At 37.9% G+C, this 17,058-nt stretch overlaps 1 protein-coding gene across 3 annotated transcripts in view; it reads right to left on the reverse strand.

The window, feature by feature from the left end:
- MAGI2 (membrane associated guanylate kinase, WW and PDZ domain containing 2) overlaps positions 1–17,058 on the reverse strand; it is a 712,008-nt gene that overhangs the window by 274,310 nt on the left and 420,640 nt on the right. The window lies entirely within an intron of this gene.

Consider the following 17,058-nt stretch of genomic DNA (forward strand, 5'->3'; position numbering starts at 1 on the left):
TCCCTTCCTATGATGATCTGTGATGAGGTCCCAGGTTACAGATGCCAAACCCATCCAAGTACTGTTGAGGAGAGTGTTAAAGCAGTAAAGCTGGTGGAGAAACAACAGTGAACACAGACTGAAAGAGCTGCAGTGAAGTGATATGTTGATAACTTACACCTTGGATCCAGAATTTGAAGCATTTCAGTGGCAAAAAAAAAGTGGGGAAAAAAATAGTATGAAAGAATAGTATCAGACTATAAGCAATGGTTCTAGGAATACTTAGACACATTTAGGAATAGTTTAGTTAGACTGAACTAATTACAAGTCAGAATGCAGAGTTGGAAAAATCAAGGGGAAATATGATCATTACCTCTCTTAGGAGGGTCAAACCCAGAGCAAGAAAAAAAAAAAAAAAAAGATTTTAAAAGTCCTAGATAGATACAAATAGGAACAGTGGATCAAACCTGTGCACAATAAAACCTCCAGCCAAGTATCAGGAAGAATTTTCTCCCTGTTAGGATGTCAGATCACAAAGCTGTCTCCCAAGGGAGGTGGTGCAAGGAGCTTCACTGTATGAGTCATTCAAAATTAGACTGAAACAAAGCACCTGCACATACCTCAGGCAACATAGCTTCGTTGGCAGGCAGACAACCTCAATGACCTGACAAGACTTAACCAGCTCTCCTTTCTGTCATTGCATTTAATTTTAGTCTGCTCATATTAAACAAAATGAGAAGAAATAGCATTCTGTGTAGCACTCATGTATTTCTTTCCTCAAGTGACTCATTACAAATGAAAAATACATAAATCGTTGTAAATATTCAGACATTTGATAGGTAAATCTAATGACTAGCTCTGGTTTCTGTTACTATTTAGGAAGTTATTTTAAAACATTCCCCCTTTCCCCCCTACCGAAATGACAAATTTTTCCTCGCCAGAAGGTGAGCCAGCCAGGGGTAATCAAATACATAAACAAGATTTAGTTATACCTGGGATGATTATGGTCAGAGCATTTATTTTTGGACTCCTACTGCTTGAAATATCTACCTTTTCAGACACTTCTTAAGAATGCCAAAGCAGAAATGGTAGTAGAAGAAAACAAAACAGTGCTGATAAGAAAACACTCATGTCTGAGCAGCAAGACATTCCAAATTTGCTCCCCTGAGTTTTTCAGCATGTATTTCAGAGGACTGAATACCTAATTTGCCTTTTTTTCCCCCTCCAATTCCAGCCACCATGGGCTAAACAGAGAAAGGAGAAGATTTACCCTTAAGCTTTGGGGGAATTCACAGGAAAAGAACACAGAGAAAAAGATGATTAATTGATTCTCAGTCCACTTCTGATATTGAAATTCACTTCACTCTCCTCTGTAATATTATTTACATTATTTTCCATGATTGAAAAGGAATTAACATATCTGTAATTATGCACTGCAGAATGTGAAGGAGAAAGCAGAATGGCAAAGAAGAGTTCAGTGTTCTTAAAACAGAGATAACAGGTAACTTCCACTGCAGAAACCCAGTACCTGACCTTTTGGACTGGCAGTGAGGATATTCAATGTATACATCAAATTTTATGCTTGACAAAAAGCAAATAAAATATTGATATTAGGGAAAGAGGAGAAAAATATCCAAGTATGCAGTGGCCTATTATTCTGACTTCAAAACTATACAGGACTTTAAAACACACTTTGAAGTCAGAAAACAGGAACCTGACCTCTCTTCGGTTTGAGTTTTACGTGAACCCTTGCATAGGACATGACTAAACCAACATGGGTTCATTCAGCTTAGCAGAACAAGAATTCTACATTTGCACAGGGTGATGTAAGAGTAAAATGAAAAATTAACTGGTACTTTTAAAGCTTTTTTTTAAATGCCATTTCACACATTGTAGTCTTTCCTGTGTAGCCTCTAGAAACTACTATGGAAAAGTGCAATACTTATAGATCATACGGAATATCTTGCAGTCACATGGGAACTATATTGGATATCAGTCACACTCAAGGATATATCAAAAACAAAAAGGGCAATTATGTTTAGATCATTGATTAGCTACCAAAGCAAAGAGTCACATAAGGGAAATACACTACTGACATAGAAGTAAAATAATGTTGGCTTATAAGGAACAAAATACAGAAATTAGAGATAATTTTCTGTGTAGATGAGGAGTGATGTTCTAGAGCAATATTTTCATATGAAATAAGAACAAGACATTCTATGATTGTGAGATAGAGCTTGATAAGTTTATAACAGCAGAAGTCTGGAATCTCTTAGAAAGAACAGAATGATGCAGAATGAAGGAGGAGGTTCTTGTGTCCAAAGCATGTGACCAGAAGCACACACTATATGTCAAGGATGGCCAAACTAAGAGCTTTAAACTGGTAACTAGAAGATAGGTGGAGATTCCTCAAAAAGCAAGTGAGCAAGCTGAGGATGTTATAGGCAAGGTAAGAGCCAGGGGAGATGTTAGAGAAGTGACATAGAAATCAACAAAACCAATGATGATGTGGAATCACTTTCAGAATAGGTCCATAAAGAAGAAGCTGCCCATGGAATGACTTTGAGACTATTCTGGTGAATGAACATGTCTGGGTGCCTCTCTGAAATGCTTGACAATAATGGATATGGCATGGGCAAACTGACAGAAGGAATCAGAAATCCACAAGCAGTTACAGTCCTTGAGCTAATGGAGACACGATACAATAGCCACTAAATTTCTGAAATGGCTGGGTACAGACTCTTTTGGAAAGACTGGCTGGGAAGGTGAGGTGACATTTTTGTGAGACTGCAGCTGAAATGCCTGGTGCTCTGCCTAGGGATAATGCCTGGGGATAATGTACTGGTGCCTTGGATTTTCTTCCCCAGTTTTGCTGAACTTTATGAGCTTACTTTCAGCCTAATTTCCCAGCAAGCTAGGTCCATTTGAATGGTAACACAACTGCGTCTATATCAGTCACTCCCAGTTTTGTATCATCTACAAACTTGCAGAGGGTACACTGTCCCATTTTCTGGATCATTAGTGAAGGTGTTTGAGTAAGAGTATTGGCCCCAGGACCAATCCCTGGCATAACACCTCCAGTGCCTTACCTCCAACCTGACTTTGTACCACTGATTTCAACCCTTTGGACTTGGCTGTTCAGCCAGTTTTTAATCCATCATACTGCTGTCTTGTCCATATTTTGCCAGCTTGTCCATGAGAGTGTTGTTGGAAACAGTGTCAAAAGTCTCGCTAAAGCCCAGGTAGGAAATGCTGCCCTCTCATCATTCACAAAGATGGTCACTGTGACCTGAAGAGGCACCTTCCAGCCTAAGCAATTCTGTGAGCCTGATCTTGAGGGTGACCATTTGTGTGTGCCAGACCAGAAGAGTAGACAGACTGTGGCAATCTGTGTGTCAGATCTCAGCCACTGGAGCGCCAAAGTGGTTGGCACTGACTAATATCAGGTTTCCTGATATGAGTAAACCTGGAACCTGACCTCCACCTGTCAGGCTTCTTTTGCAATCCTAGGGAATGTTAGAACTGACTTCCTCTGAACTGATGTTCATCAGGGGTATTGATGGAAATGGTACCTCATCTCTGTATCTGCATTCAACAGACTGAAACACTGATGTGTTTTCCTGTCCTCTGTTTGATCATCAGCCCTGGAATACAGTCCCTGTTTAACTAAGGGCCTCTTCTGGCATCTTAAACAGGTCTTCAGTATAGGAGTGTTCACCTCATCTACTTAACTCCTTCAGCAAGTGCCTGGTAATTCAGTGCACCCAAAGTTAAGCACTGAAATTCTCAATAACAGAATAAAAAGAACTGAATGCCTCTAGGTGATGATTTGGAGCACTAAAGACTTTAATTTACATAAATACATAAATAACCCCATCCTCACCTCTCAGTCACATGCAAATTCTCCTGGTGAATTCCTGACTCATTCATACAATGAAAATGTACCAAATGACATGAAAGAAGGATATTCAATATTTATTTTTATCTGAACGCTCTGTGTCTTCATAACATGTATCATGCAAACTTTTGCAGTTGATAAAGTAAAGGTGCTGTGAGGAATGTTTTCAATACCTAATCAAAAAATACAAAGAAGGCATAGATGGTTTGTTTTACCTTCTTCTGCCTTGATGACTTATTTGGAATGTCACTCCTGAAAGTAAATGCTATTTCACAAACCAATGTATTTCTGAGCATCTTTGAAATGAGGAATGGAAAGAATGAAATAAAGCAGCAAAGAAAAGTAATTATTTTGTAAATTGCAGGTCAGCTGCATGAAGACCACTATAAAATATATCACTATGCTTTGCCCAATGCTTTTTTACAAATAAATATTATACTTATAAGTTGGAAAGTTATGGCAGTACTGAAAACAGTGGAAACTGCAACCTGTCATTCGAGCAACAAAACAATCCCCTTCCCTCCACTCCCCCTCCCTGCCCTAGTTTTTTTATACATTAACAGCATTTTGACAGGACAATGCATTTCTATGGGGAAAAAAACCAAACCTGTCTCAAAAAATTTATTGTCTATGTGATATTTCTTCCTGAATCTTGCTTATCTAATTGGATTGCCACATTCCAAAAAAGGGTCTCTTGAGTTCATATTAGCTGTTTCACCATTTGAAGACACATGCAAAAATTAGGCTCTGTACAAGCCATGAACCATTAAGATAAACACTCCAAATATACTACATACTTACAATGAGGAGAAATTATGGAATTTTCAAAAACCAGAATGATTTTCCTTAGGAAAAGACATTGTCTTTTAATCTTTTGCTTGGAATGATTTTCTTTTTTTCCCGCCTTGTGACTTTCACTGACAGAAGCAGTAGTACCAAAGGTCAAAAATAGTTTAGAATGCAGGAAATTACTCATAACTGATAAAACTAAAAAAGCATAGAGAATTTAATTAAAAATTGCTTAAAGTCCAGAAGGTCAGAGATGCAGGGTCTGCTCCTGTTGATTCAACCTAAGCCTCAACATAGAAAATAATACCAAATTTTTACCTTACAGTGCCTAAAAATACTTTTCTCTGAGTTTCCATTAAAGGTGAGGCAAGAGGATTATTGTGCCATGGTCAGCTCAGCCTCCTCACAAAGCACCTCCTGTTGACTGTGTTTCTATCAGTGGTTTCTACCTCACCCTCCACTACAATCCCAGTAATGAAAAGGCAGAAGCATCATCCCTCCTATGGGTGGCAGACCAAACTTTTGCTTTACCCTAATCAACCAAGCATACCTGCCTTTGTCTCAAGGTTATTTCTCTAGGTAGAACAATCCACTCTAGCACTGATGGTAACCCCTTACTGTGGGGGTTGCAATGAAGCACCAAAGGCAGAGAGCTGATACTGTAAAGGCACTGCCAGGTGAGATTATGAAGGGAAATTGTTAAATAGTGCTATAGGGGCAGCTCCTTCATTTCTATCACTTTGATTTCCTTCCTTTCTCTTTCCAGCTAAATTTTGCCACTGAGCATATAATCATGCACATCTTCATACCATCTGTCTTCTTTCATATTTTTACAGCTGAGTCAGTCAGAGTTTTAATTTCAATTTTCATCCATCAGGAGATTTTTATCCTGTCTCACACAGAGAGGTAGAGGTTTTCCAAAGATAATAACAGTTTCAGTAGCCTGCAGAAGATTTTATTTCTATTTCTTTTAGCTGTGGAGTTTTATGCTCAGCAGACTAGTATCCAAATACAGCTGGGAACAATATGACAACAAAATGTGTTCTAGGGATTACCAGCACAAGTACCTGAAACCAAAATCTCCACAGGGAGGTGAGACAGAATTTTTCTCAAAGGACTCTCAATTATGAAGTTACAACAGCCGGCAGCTTTTGGTTAAGTGTAACTTGTAAAGAAAAACTTGTATCTGACATATCCCAAGTGTCAGCTCAGTGAGGAGGATGCTCTTTCCCTTGTCACAAATCCACAGTAAATGAAGTGCTCCTCAAAACAATGATAGTGCAGGATCTCCTCCAGAGCCTGCACCCTCTGCCACAGAGTCCATAACAGGCCTGGCACATACTGAGCAAGGGAAGAGGAAAGACTTGCACATTCCTCTGTGTCTCTGTGTAAAAGCCTTTCAAAGCCCTATCACAAAAGATGATTAATGGGATATTTTGTGATAACACACAGCCCATCCTGCCTATTGTAGTAGAAAATAGGAAACCAACTTGCTTTGGATAAATCCTTTCTTATGACCACACTGAATATAATTCTCTTTAAAAGAATGTGTTAAAAATGCTGACATAGTATTGTTCATGCCAGAATCTGTGCTTTAAGGTTTTTAAGTTGTGAATTAACTTTCCTAGTGAAGCTTTAAATGATAAAATAATTTAGCTTTTCTCATTCTAACATGTAGTTATTAAACTAATATAACATATTTCTTATTAAATTGAGCAAGAAAGCAATTGTGAGCTACACCAGTTTCCAGATCTTCTCAGTGGTGGGATCTTCCAGCTCCTCAGAGTGGAAGAACACTACACTCCCAGCTGCAAGAGCCATTCAATCCTCACTGTATTTACCTACCTTTTTACCACTTTTGACTAATTTGCCAGCACCCTTTTACTCATCACAGTACCCATCTCTTTCCCTTCCTCATTTATTTTCCATACTGACATTATTTTTCCACTTGCATAACTCCTTACTCAACTCAGCATTTGCTTTACCTTTTCTGTTCTTGTTAGCACCTGCTCTTACCAAATCTCTTTGTATCTCCTGCTGCTCCTGATGTGCCCTCAGGAAGACTTATTTATAGCCACACTATGATGTCACCAACTTCAGGCAGATGAAGTTGGAAGGGACTTGCAGAGATAATTTTGTCCAACCCCTCACCTTAAGGAGGGTCACTTGGAGTAGGGTGCTCATGGCCAGGTGGCTTTTGAATGTCTCCAAAGATGGAGACTCCACAACAATCCTTGGGCAACCCTGTGCCAGCATTTGGACACTTTCACAGTAAAAAGCATTTTATGATATTCAGACAGAACACGTGCTTCTGTTTGTGCTCATTGTCTCTTCAATATCTCTATTTACCTCTTTCTCACTGCTTTAATCTCTTATGTTCCAATGTACAACTGTGACAGTGGTCAAACTGCAGGTCCAAGGACATCCACTGCTTGGCATTTAGCTGGTTTCCCTACTGACTGCTTTCATCTATTGTCCTTCATGTTAAAATATACTCATAAATTCACAAGAGAAAATGTTTTATTTTTCCTCTGCCTCTGCAGTACCTAGGCAATGGTTTCCAGTCTATGCCTGGGGTTCTCTGAAACCACATAAATATACTTAGCAACAATTCTGTCATCTAAAGCTACTAAAATCTTATTAGGGAAGGGGATTCATATACACAAAACACAAAGGAAGAACAACAGTATCATTTCCCTACAATTGAGCTCAATGTCTGTGGAAGACCCCACAAGTGTTGACCCATGGACAGTAAAAGTATTTGATTCCCAGTCACTAATTTGAAAGTTCAGTATTCTTATCAGGCACATTGTTATGCAATTCAGAAGGCTTTCAAGATTTTTATAAATTGTAGAATTTTTCACCCATAGCCCTGAATTCATTGGTAGAGTATGTAACATAATTTGGTGGTGAACTTAGATCAAAGCAAGATTTTTGTCTTTGCATTCCTCTGATCTTCAGCAGCCTTGAGGATGCTCTAAACTACGTCAGATACCACCAACCTGCCTTGGTCAAGGATATCTTGCATCCTACCTCTTTCTGGTGATGACTGAAGCTGATTAGACTTACCCTTAACTTAGTCTGGAAACAAATCTCTGGAGAGCCACTCATTTTGCAGACTGTGGCACCTCTCCTGCACCACTTCCAGTGCTGGTGAACTTCCCTTATGCAGGCATAGTTTTCTGCTGCATTAGAAGTGTCTTTTAAAACTTATTCTATGTTCTTAATTTTTTCTCTATGCACAAAATAAAATAACTGTAAATGTAGGTCATCACCTGTGCTTTATATTTAATTCTCTAGCAGCATATTTCACCTTGATTTCTGATTGCTTCTCTGCTATTTTTTTTGGAAATACAAGGAGAACTTTCCATTGGCTAAAACTCCCTGTAGTTCTATTTATGCTTTCATTTACACAAGGTAAAAAACAGCCATTATTTTTGAAAATAGTATAAACCAAATATACAGATTTCCCTACACTTGAAAGGTTTTGTTCATTTGTTTTTAATATCTTCAGGGTTTTTGTGTTTTGTTTTTAATCAGAAACTCCTCGCTCTGAAACACAAACACTTCTTTTAGTGGTTGTGGTTTTTTGGTCTTTTATCTTGCTTTAATTAGCTCACTTGGGAAGTAATGTAACTCTATTGCAGAAAAAGCTGTATCAGTAGCTGAATCCTTCTTTTCAATTAACCATACAAATCCAGGCCTTCTTCCCACACTCATACTGCATTATTTCGCACTTGGCACAACCTACTTCTCTCAAAGTCCTTTATTATTTTAAGGTCATCCTGACAGGATGCATCCCATCCTACTTTGTGCCAACAGGCAGAAAGTTGCACACTTTTTTTCACCTGTCTGGAATCCACAATAGCAACCATGGCCAGGGTTGCATGCAAGACTGCAAAGTCTTACAATACCTTGCTATTGAAACAGAGTAATCAAAGTGAGATTTAAAAAAAAACTCCACAATTCCTTCCAAGGCCATAACATGGAATTTTTTGTGTCTTGCTGCAAAGCAATTTCTGCTGAAAAAACAGAAATACAGAAACCACAATCCTTGCTAATATAGAGAGCCCTTATACTGACTTTATAGAACATTGTGCAAACAAGGGAAGACTTAAAGGATCACTTTTCCTCCCAGGAAACTCCTCATTACAGGTGTGTCAGGAAGGCAGAAGCATGGACAGGCAAACAAGGAGAAATACAGAATTGTTTCCTGGGTACACAGGGCAGAATAGGAAGGCCAAAGAAAAGGTGGAATTGAGATTGCTAAAGTACATCAAGAGCAACAGGAGAGGTTACTAGAGCCACAGCAACTAAAGGAAGACTGGGGAGAATGTGGGACAGTGTGATAGGTGACCAAGAGATGGAGAGTGTAGGAAAGGATAATCTATTATGGTAGGGAAGTGTGAAGGACTCAGTATTTTCCTTTCCTCAGCCTTTACTGGCAAAGTCTGCTGCTCACTCCCAGGCCATTCAGGTCTTTGCTTAGGACCAAAAGATGGCAGAGACAGGTACTACCATCGTACAGAAGGATCAAATTAGACACTAATTGGATCAGCTAATGTGCAAGACATGTGATAGTCCATAGGACCAGACAGGACGCATCCGAAAATGGCAGGAAACTGGCTTGTGGTTTTTCCTGAACCATTCTATCATGTTTGAAAAGTTGTGAACAAGAGAGCAAAGACTAGAAAAGACTCTTTTTAGTCTTCAAAAAAGGCAAGAAGGATTTAGAGAACATACTCAGAAAAAAACCCAATCTTTTCATTCATATAAAGATGTTAATGGAAAGGCATTGTGGAAGCTTCAGTATACCTTGAGTTTAGAAAATATAATGGCTTCAATATTTTTTAAAATTCTGAGATTGGGAGAAACGGAAAGGGGATTTTCCCTCTTTGTTTTCAAAAGAACTTCCCAAACACCTTTTGGACTGCAGTGTATGGTATTTAGCAGAATACTATTTGATACAGGGAGGTGATCTGAAGCTTAATATTGAGGAATATCAAATATGAATGTGTAGTATCTGAGAGGATATAAACTCTAGAGCAGCTTCACAAAAACATAACAACATGAGAAATACATGGAAACTGGATAAAACAAACATTGTGTCTTTCCAGTAACGTATTGAAAAATGGAGATCTCTGTAACTGAGAAATGTAGATAAACATTTCTGCAGAGCACAGAATGATTTGCAATTTGAATGTTAAGTTCTTTTACATCTTTTGTAATACCTACAGGTACATGTGGATTCTCAGTGTGATAGCCTGGTAAGTCAGGCTGTACAGTTTGATTTTTTTATAACACTGTTTGCATTTAAACTAAAGCTACATAATATGTACTGCAGGCAAAGTTCACTTAGAAATGTAACTGAATTGCAAACATGAACTGGTTGTGACCCGTTTTAGAAAAAAACCCATGATCAAAACCTAATGTGTCACACAGCATTAATATATACTATACTGAAGCATACAATACTATACTATAGCCCTTAATTAATCCTTCTACTAGTGCAGGAATATTTCTACTAATAACTACTTTTAAAATTTCTGAGATGAAATTTGTGTCTACACCTCTGGAGGTTATTTCAGGTTTTAAATCACATCAGTATGAGATTTTTCTCCCTCAATATTAAATTGAAATGCTCATCTTTTCCAGCTTCATCACATTAGCCCTGGTTACTTATTTGCTCAACTTTGAATTATCTTTATTCATTCATTGGGTTCACATCTTTCAAATTCCCTGAGCTTCTCAATCATTACTCAACAAAGCCCTATCTGATGAGTTCTCTAAATTTATCCCCTACAGCTCTCCTGGTAATTTGCATTGCTTTTGCCTGGGCACTTCAGTTTGTTAATACTTTTCTGCTGGTAACTGCATGGAATTCTAAAGATTAGGGCTGAGGTCTTAGGCTGAGCTGATACATGGTCAACCCAGCTTGGGAAAAGGCATGAAGGCAAAATTTCTTTCTTGATTTCCCTGCAATTGAGATCCTTTTGGTGCTGATCTAGGTTTGATATAAAATAAAGTATGTTGACAGTTGTTTCAGTGAGCCTGCTTGAGCAGACAGGGTTTCTGGAGCACCAAGACCCCTATAATTTGTGCTCTGTTGTATCTGGTCCTGATCCTGGGAACACATGTGAGCAAAGAAGAGCGTTGTCTGCCTGGTGAACATAAGCCCCTCCAATTTTCTTGGGAAAATTACCAGCCAGTAACATTTGAAGCAACTCTGAGCTGAGAATAAGTTTCTGCTTGTAGCAGTCACAGAATCTTAACAAATCTCAAATCAGATGAATGGAGTGTCCATGCAGCCTCTGTTGAACTACACAGCCCCAGCCAGCAGAGTAATGGGTTCTACCAAGCCACATGTGACAGTGGCTTGGTCTGAGACCTTGTGTCTGACACATGATTAAAAGAAGCACAGGACATTTGTAGCAGCAGCTCTCTTGTTAGAGGGTAGAAGTGAGCCAAAACACAGACTTCTTGTTTATCACAGCATGAAAAGGGTCCTGGTTTATTCCTCTTTACAGCTCAGCCATCCTGACTCCATCTATTCACTGACTCTTGGCTGCAGCAGCTCCTGCTGTAGGTTTCCCCTGCAGCCTCTGACTGCTGGTTATTTCCTACTAAACTATGATTGCATATATTAGTCTGCAGGCTCTGAATGCAGGCTTTTACCTAGCTAGGCTCTAACTGCAGACCCAGACTGACTTTGCAGCAATGATTCTCTCTCCTCTTCCTCAAGGCTCCTCCTCCTTCATGATCTGATCCTCCCCAGCTAACCCACTCCCTTTTATTGCACTTTATTGGATATAGCTGTTACTTATCAGGGGCAAGGTCACCTGTACTCCCTTCTCCTATAGACATTGACTCAGGAGGAGCACCAGCCAACACCCTAGGCCAGAAAGTTCTCTGGCCTAGAACCTTGGCAGCACAGCTGTCTCACAGCCCAGGCAGGGAGCTCAGCTGAGATTCTGACTGCACCACATCTCAGACAAGTGCATCCCACTCACAGCCTTCTGAACTTACAGGCAGATCAAATGTATCCATGGCTCTCTGCTGGGCAGGGGATGGAGCTGACAGGGCTCCTGGAGACAGAGATAATTCTAATGACTGCTGGTTTTCTTTTAGTTGAACCCTGTTAGAAGCTGTGGGGAACCCAGTGATCTCTTGTATTCCTCTGGAAGTACAGAGGATAAAGGAGGTGTCATATCTTTGGATGAGGATGCTGTCTTTTTAAAGGCTGAATGGCCCCACTCTCTCAATTTCATGCATAAAACCATAGTCCTTAAGGTTCTATTTCCTGGATGCCTGTGGGAATGTGCTTGATCTATACTGACACATGTGATCTCCAGGTTACATTTTCTAATGCTGCATTATGATATACATCTGTCTGGATGTTATCTTTTCTTACAGGTTGCGTTCTTGTAGTAGATCAAAGCTGACCATATCTTAAATTTTTATGAAATAATACTATTTGTCTATTGACATGATCTGCAGCCTCAGGTATCTGTAAGCTTCCCAGCAGTGTCATCAGTGCTGTAGAGGATGATGACCTGCCCTGGACCCACACAGGGCAGGACCTTCTAAACATAAACCTTATGCTAAACACAGACCAGGAATATCAATTATCAAAATAATGAGCATTTATGCAGCCTCAGAACAGACACAAAGGATACATTCTGCAACACTACTCCCACCCTTCAGAGTTTAAAAAGGCACTGTAGAATTATGAAAGTCACCCCTTACAATGCAATAGTATAATTTTTAAAAGCAGATGGTTTTCATACAAAAAGGAAATAATATGTATTCAATTTGATTCTTTACTTATCACTTCCTTTAGAAAATGACAAAATACTTAATAAAGTTTTAAAAAAGAGGTAAATGTGATGTTTTATGACTTAAAATAAATTTAAAAATATAGACAGGATTCCTCATACATGTTAATATATTCATTGCCATTACATTTTTGAGCTTCTGACCATTTATGTTCTTTGCATTTCGTATTTATTGACAAAATCCAACTCCTGCCTCTGCCCCAAGAGTAAGAGAGGAAACATAACAAAGTCGATAAAGTCTTACTAATAAAAACAGGTTTAGGAAATCAATCAGATCAAGAAGTCACTGACTGTATCTAAGATTTTTTTCTCCTATTTGTTGACCTAAATGTTGAAATATCCACAGTTACGTGCTCTCTGAATATGGGGTTGAAAAGTTGAAATCACACTAATATGAGATCTTCTTCTTCAAGAGGCACTCTCAACAGGAATATGATTTTTACTATCAAGTTTATCTTTTCATTCTTCTATGCCCTTGAAAACACCTTCTGCTGTTAAAAGGCATGGCTTTTGAAGGACTACTATTTTTATCTCTATGCATCTATCCTCATGAATCCTTTATTTTCCATTTTAAATCAGAATATTTCGTTAACTACTGTGCTTAGGTCTTAGGAGGGTAGCATTTTATTATCTTTATGTTGATTAATTTCCTTTGTATCCATCTGCTGTGAAGTGCTCAGGATGTCCTGCACACAAGGGAACACTGCACACAGTAAGTGGGTGGAATTTTTGAATACCTTACAATTTTTACAAGGAAGAATGGAATCAAAACTACTGGAATCAAACACCATTTTCATAAAACCATTTTCACCACAAAGCAGTAATTAAAATCTCCATTGCCTGCACAGAACAGTCCTTAACTCATTTTTAAAATTTACAGATATTAAAATGAAATGTTAATTGAAAATGCATTAGCTGAACAGAAGGGCTTTGATCATTTAGGCTAAATTTGGCTTGAGAGAAGAAATTAAAGCCTATGTAAAACTTAATGTCTTCTCAAGGAGACAGTATGGGAACTGTCTCCAGGTGAATGGAATCAGAGCACCTCCCAGTGTTGCTTATGTGCCAGTTGTTGGAAGAGTCACAGGCAAGACCTTGGCTGTGACCCACATTCTCTTCCCCAACGGAGCTCATTATAAATCTGACCCCCTAAAACTGTGCCTACAACAACTGGAAGTTTTGTCCTTGAATAATCAAATAATGCAAAACACTAAGGTTTCACCCATGGGATGTATCCAACCTCTTTTAAAAAGACTTAATAATTACAGATTTCTGGAATGTTAGGGAAATCCCAGCTAACTCACAACCTTCTGCCAAATAATACTCCATCAGTGAAAAAAACAAGGGTGAAATTCTGTTTTCTTTTAAGCCAGCTGGAAATTTACCATGGAATTCGGTAGGGCCAAAAAAAGTCCACGACCAAGTAAATGGTTAAATAGCTTCAGTGATCTTGGAATTTTCACCAGTGGATGAGTTTGAGACAATTGAAAACAATCAAACAAATAATAAAAAGTTGATTTTTGACAAAATTAATAGCACAATAACTAAAATCATTGCTTTTCATGGAATAAATTAAGGACTATTATATTATAAGCAAATAAGATGTATTTTACAAAACAACAATTATGGATATTTTCTGAGGAAAACAAAATTTTGATAGAAAAAAAGAGTTCTACTTAGTACATTATTGGTAAGTGTACTGATCAAATTAGTTGATCTTCTTATTTTTGCCACATCTAACAGTTATGGACAGGCTTTTTCATGTTTTCACTTGTTGTAGAGTTCCACATTGCTAAAATACCTCTTGCTTTAATGTATTTGAAATACATTTCTATCCTTATGGATTGCCAACAACTATGATTCTTTTTCTTACAGTATTTATACACTGAACATTTCTTCTTATTTCTGGTACTGCCACTACATATGTCACTTTTAAGAGGCAATTCTACCCATAGCATGCATTGCATTTGAACTCTTACATTTTTAATACTTCATAATGATGTCTTACTATAATCTTTGATCATGTGCCTTAACATATTTGGGTTTTGGAAATATTGAAGCTGTTACATTCCTGTTAATGAATGTTGACATTCTTAAGTAATATACAGTTCAAGTACATTTTAATTCTACTGGTACACTACACTGGCTAAGAATTTTGCTGATCTAATAAGGAGATGGGAGCAACATTTGATGTCAGTGATCCATGAAGTCTCCATGTGAGTTCTGACATATTGGAGAGATGACAGTGTGCTGAGCCAAACCTCCTACAGGAGAAGTTGTAAAAGCCTGTACACATACAGAGGCACACAGTTTGTCTGTTTATCACAGATTTTGCTATTCTACATATTATAGACTGACACGTGTCAATTCAAGGACCATCTTTGATCTTCATCCCAGAAACAAAGAAAGGAATGTGGGTTATTTTGCTGTCTTCCTGTGTTACATGAGTCCACATGGCAGTGGGTTTCATTCTGCACAGGAACACCTCCTCCTCTGGTTTTGTCATCTAAATAAGTGTGTTGGATAATGAAGTTATAATTTTGAACCAACTCAGAATTCCTTTAATCAGTACGGTAAATTGAAATTCTACTAAAAAGTAAAGTGAAGCCTTTAGGATTTGGTTGTGCTATTATACAAAGACCTTGAAATAAATGTTTGTTGTGCTTCAGCCAAACAGTCCCTGCCTCAAATAGCAATGTTCTGGTGTATAATAGATTTTTAATTTTAGATAAATGTGCATAATTAAATTTGTAATTTTATTACAAATTCAAAACTCAATGATGTCACTGAAGTTGATATGACTTCAACTGTTAAAATGAGTGAGAGTGGAACTGCTAAATACAGAATGATTTCCTTAAAACAAAAAAATAATAATAAAGAAATCTTCCAACCAATCTGTTAACACTGAGAACTATTAAAAAAGAAGGCTGATTTGTTTCCTAAATCTAATTACCAGTGTTGAGAAGGAGAGGAAAATTGATCTCCCAGAGTATGTATGCTCAAGTAAGTTGCTTGATCTATGCAAGAATTCAAAAATCATCTCCTCATGAGGGAAATTGAAAATTTCTTTGCTTTGGTTGGTATAACTTTCATTAGTAAACTTAATCACTGAAGTCCTAATGTGCTCAGGAAAACTTGTGACAGGATGATTAGTAATTTTTTTCCCCAAAGAAGGCATTACAGTAAAGAATTAACCATAAAACAGGAGGTGTAATTTTGTATGGTCATGTCCAAAAGACTTTGCATGGGAACAGGAGAAATTGCATCTGTAAAACACATATTTTCTCATGTGTTACCTATTTTTTGCCATAAGCCATAGCCAGATAATATATTATCTGATTTTTTGTCAGAATGCGCATCTGGTGTTCAGAAAACCTGGAAATCAAAGACAGGATTTAGAAAGGTCTGCTGAGTTTAGTTAGTTGTATGTTTAATTTCTGATTTCTTGGCTTCAGTGAACATGTCACCTGTGATAAGCAAATGACGTGACAGACGTTGCACAGTCACGACTCTGGACCTCTCTTCAGCTGGGTCCCCAGCTGGTTTGAGGAGTTTATGCAGACTTCCTCAACCACTATTTCACCTTGCTGTCCACTCAGCTCTGGTAGCTGGTATTAAAAGACACATCTCACTAACCCTAGAGGGACAGAAGAGCACTGTGAATTAATTTACTGCAGCAGTTCAATCTCTACAAACTTGCTGCAAACTAATGAAATTACATGGTCAAGCAATGACAGACTTGTGCTCCATTTAAGCTTCTCTAATGTTACTTTCAAACACCTAAGGTAACAAAAAGACACTTCAAGAAAGGTTTATTATTAAACTAACCTGTGATAAAAGTAAAATTTTGGTGGTGTATTAATGTTTAGGTAACTTGTACCATTTCATGTCAGACAGTAGGGAAAAAACCTGAAAGATGACATACTTTCCTTTATTTGACCTTCTTTAATGGAAATCTTTGTTACAAGTTCTGTATTGATATAACTCTTAATGAAAATTTATTTACTGGACAATGGGTACTTTGTGCTGATTAGGTGGGAAAGAATTACCTTCTTTGCTGCTATTTATAACACCGCTAATGATTTTTTTTGGGGTGAATAGCTTCTTATTTATCTTAAGATGCTTTTCTTGGCAGGGACAAAGTCAGGACAAGAATGTCTTCCTTTTTTTTTTTTTTTTTGCTACAAGGTGAAAATACAGGGTTGATTTCTGTAAAATGGCTCTACTCACTCATGTATTCCCATACATATAAGTAATATTTTTCCTATAAACGGCATTACCCTCTAATTCTGAATATTGAACCACTATCCCTTACCCAGTTGTTTTAAATACTAGTGTATTTGCAAGAAACATCTGGTTTGAAATAGTGTATCATTATTCTGGTTTTATGAAAATACCCAGCTATGTAACTGCCCACCTCTTTACAACAGTTTCACTTTCAGGATAACTGTGTTTTGGAAAAGGTTTAAAATCAGATGAATCATTGGTTCTCCTGGGAAGCAGAGTCATGCAGGAAGCTGATGGCTCTTTGCCTCATAGACAGGCATTGCTAATACA

This window comes from Zosterops lateralis, assembly GCF_965231275.1.
Source record: "Zosterops lateralis genome assembly, chromosome: 4".
Lineage (NCBI taxonomy): Eukaryota > Metazoa > Chordata > Aves > Passeriformes > Zosteropidae > Zosterops > Zosterops lateralis.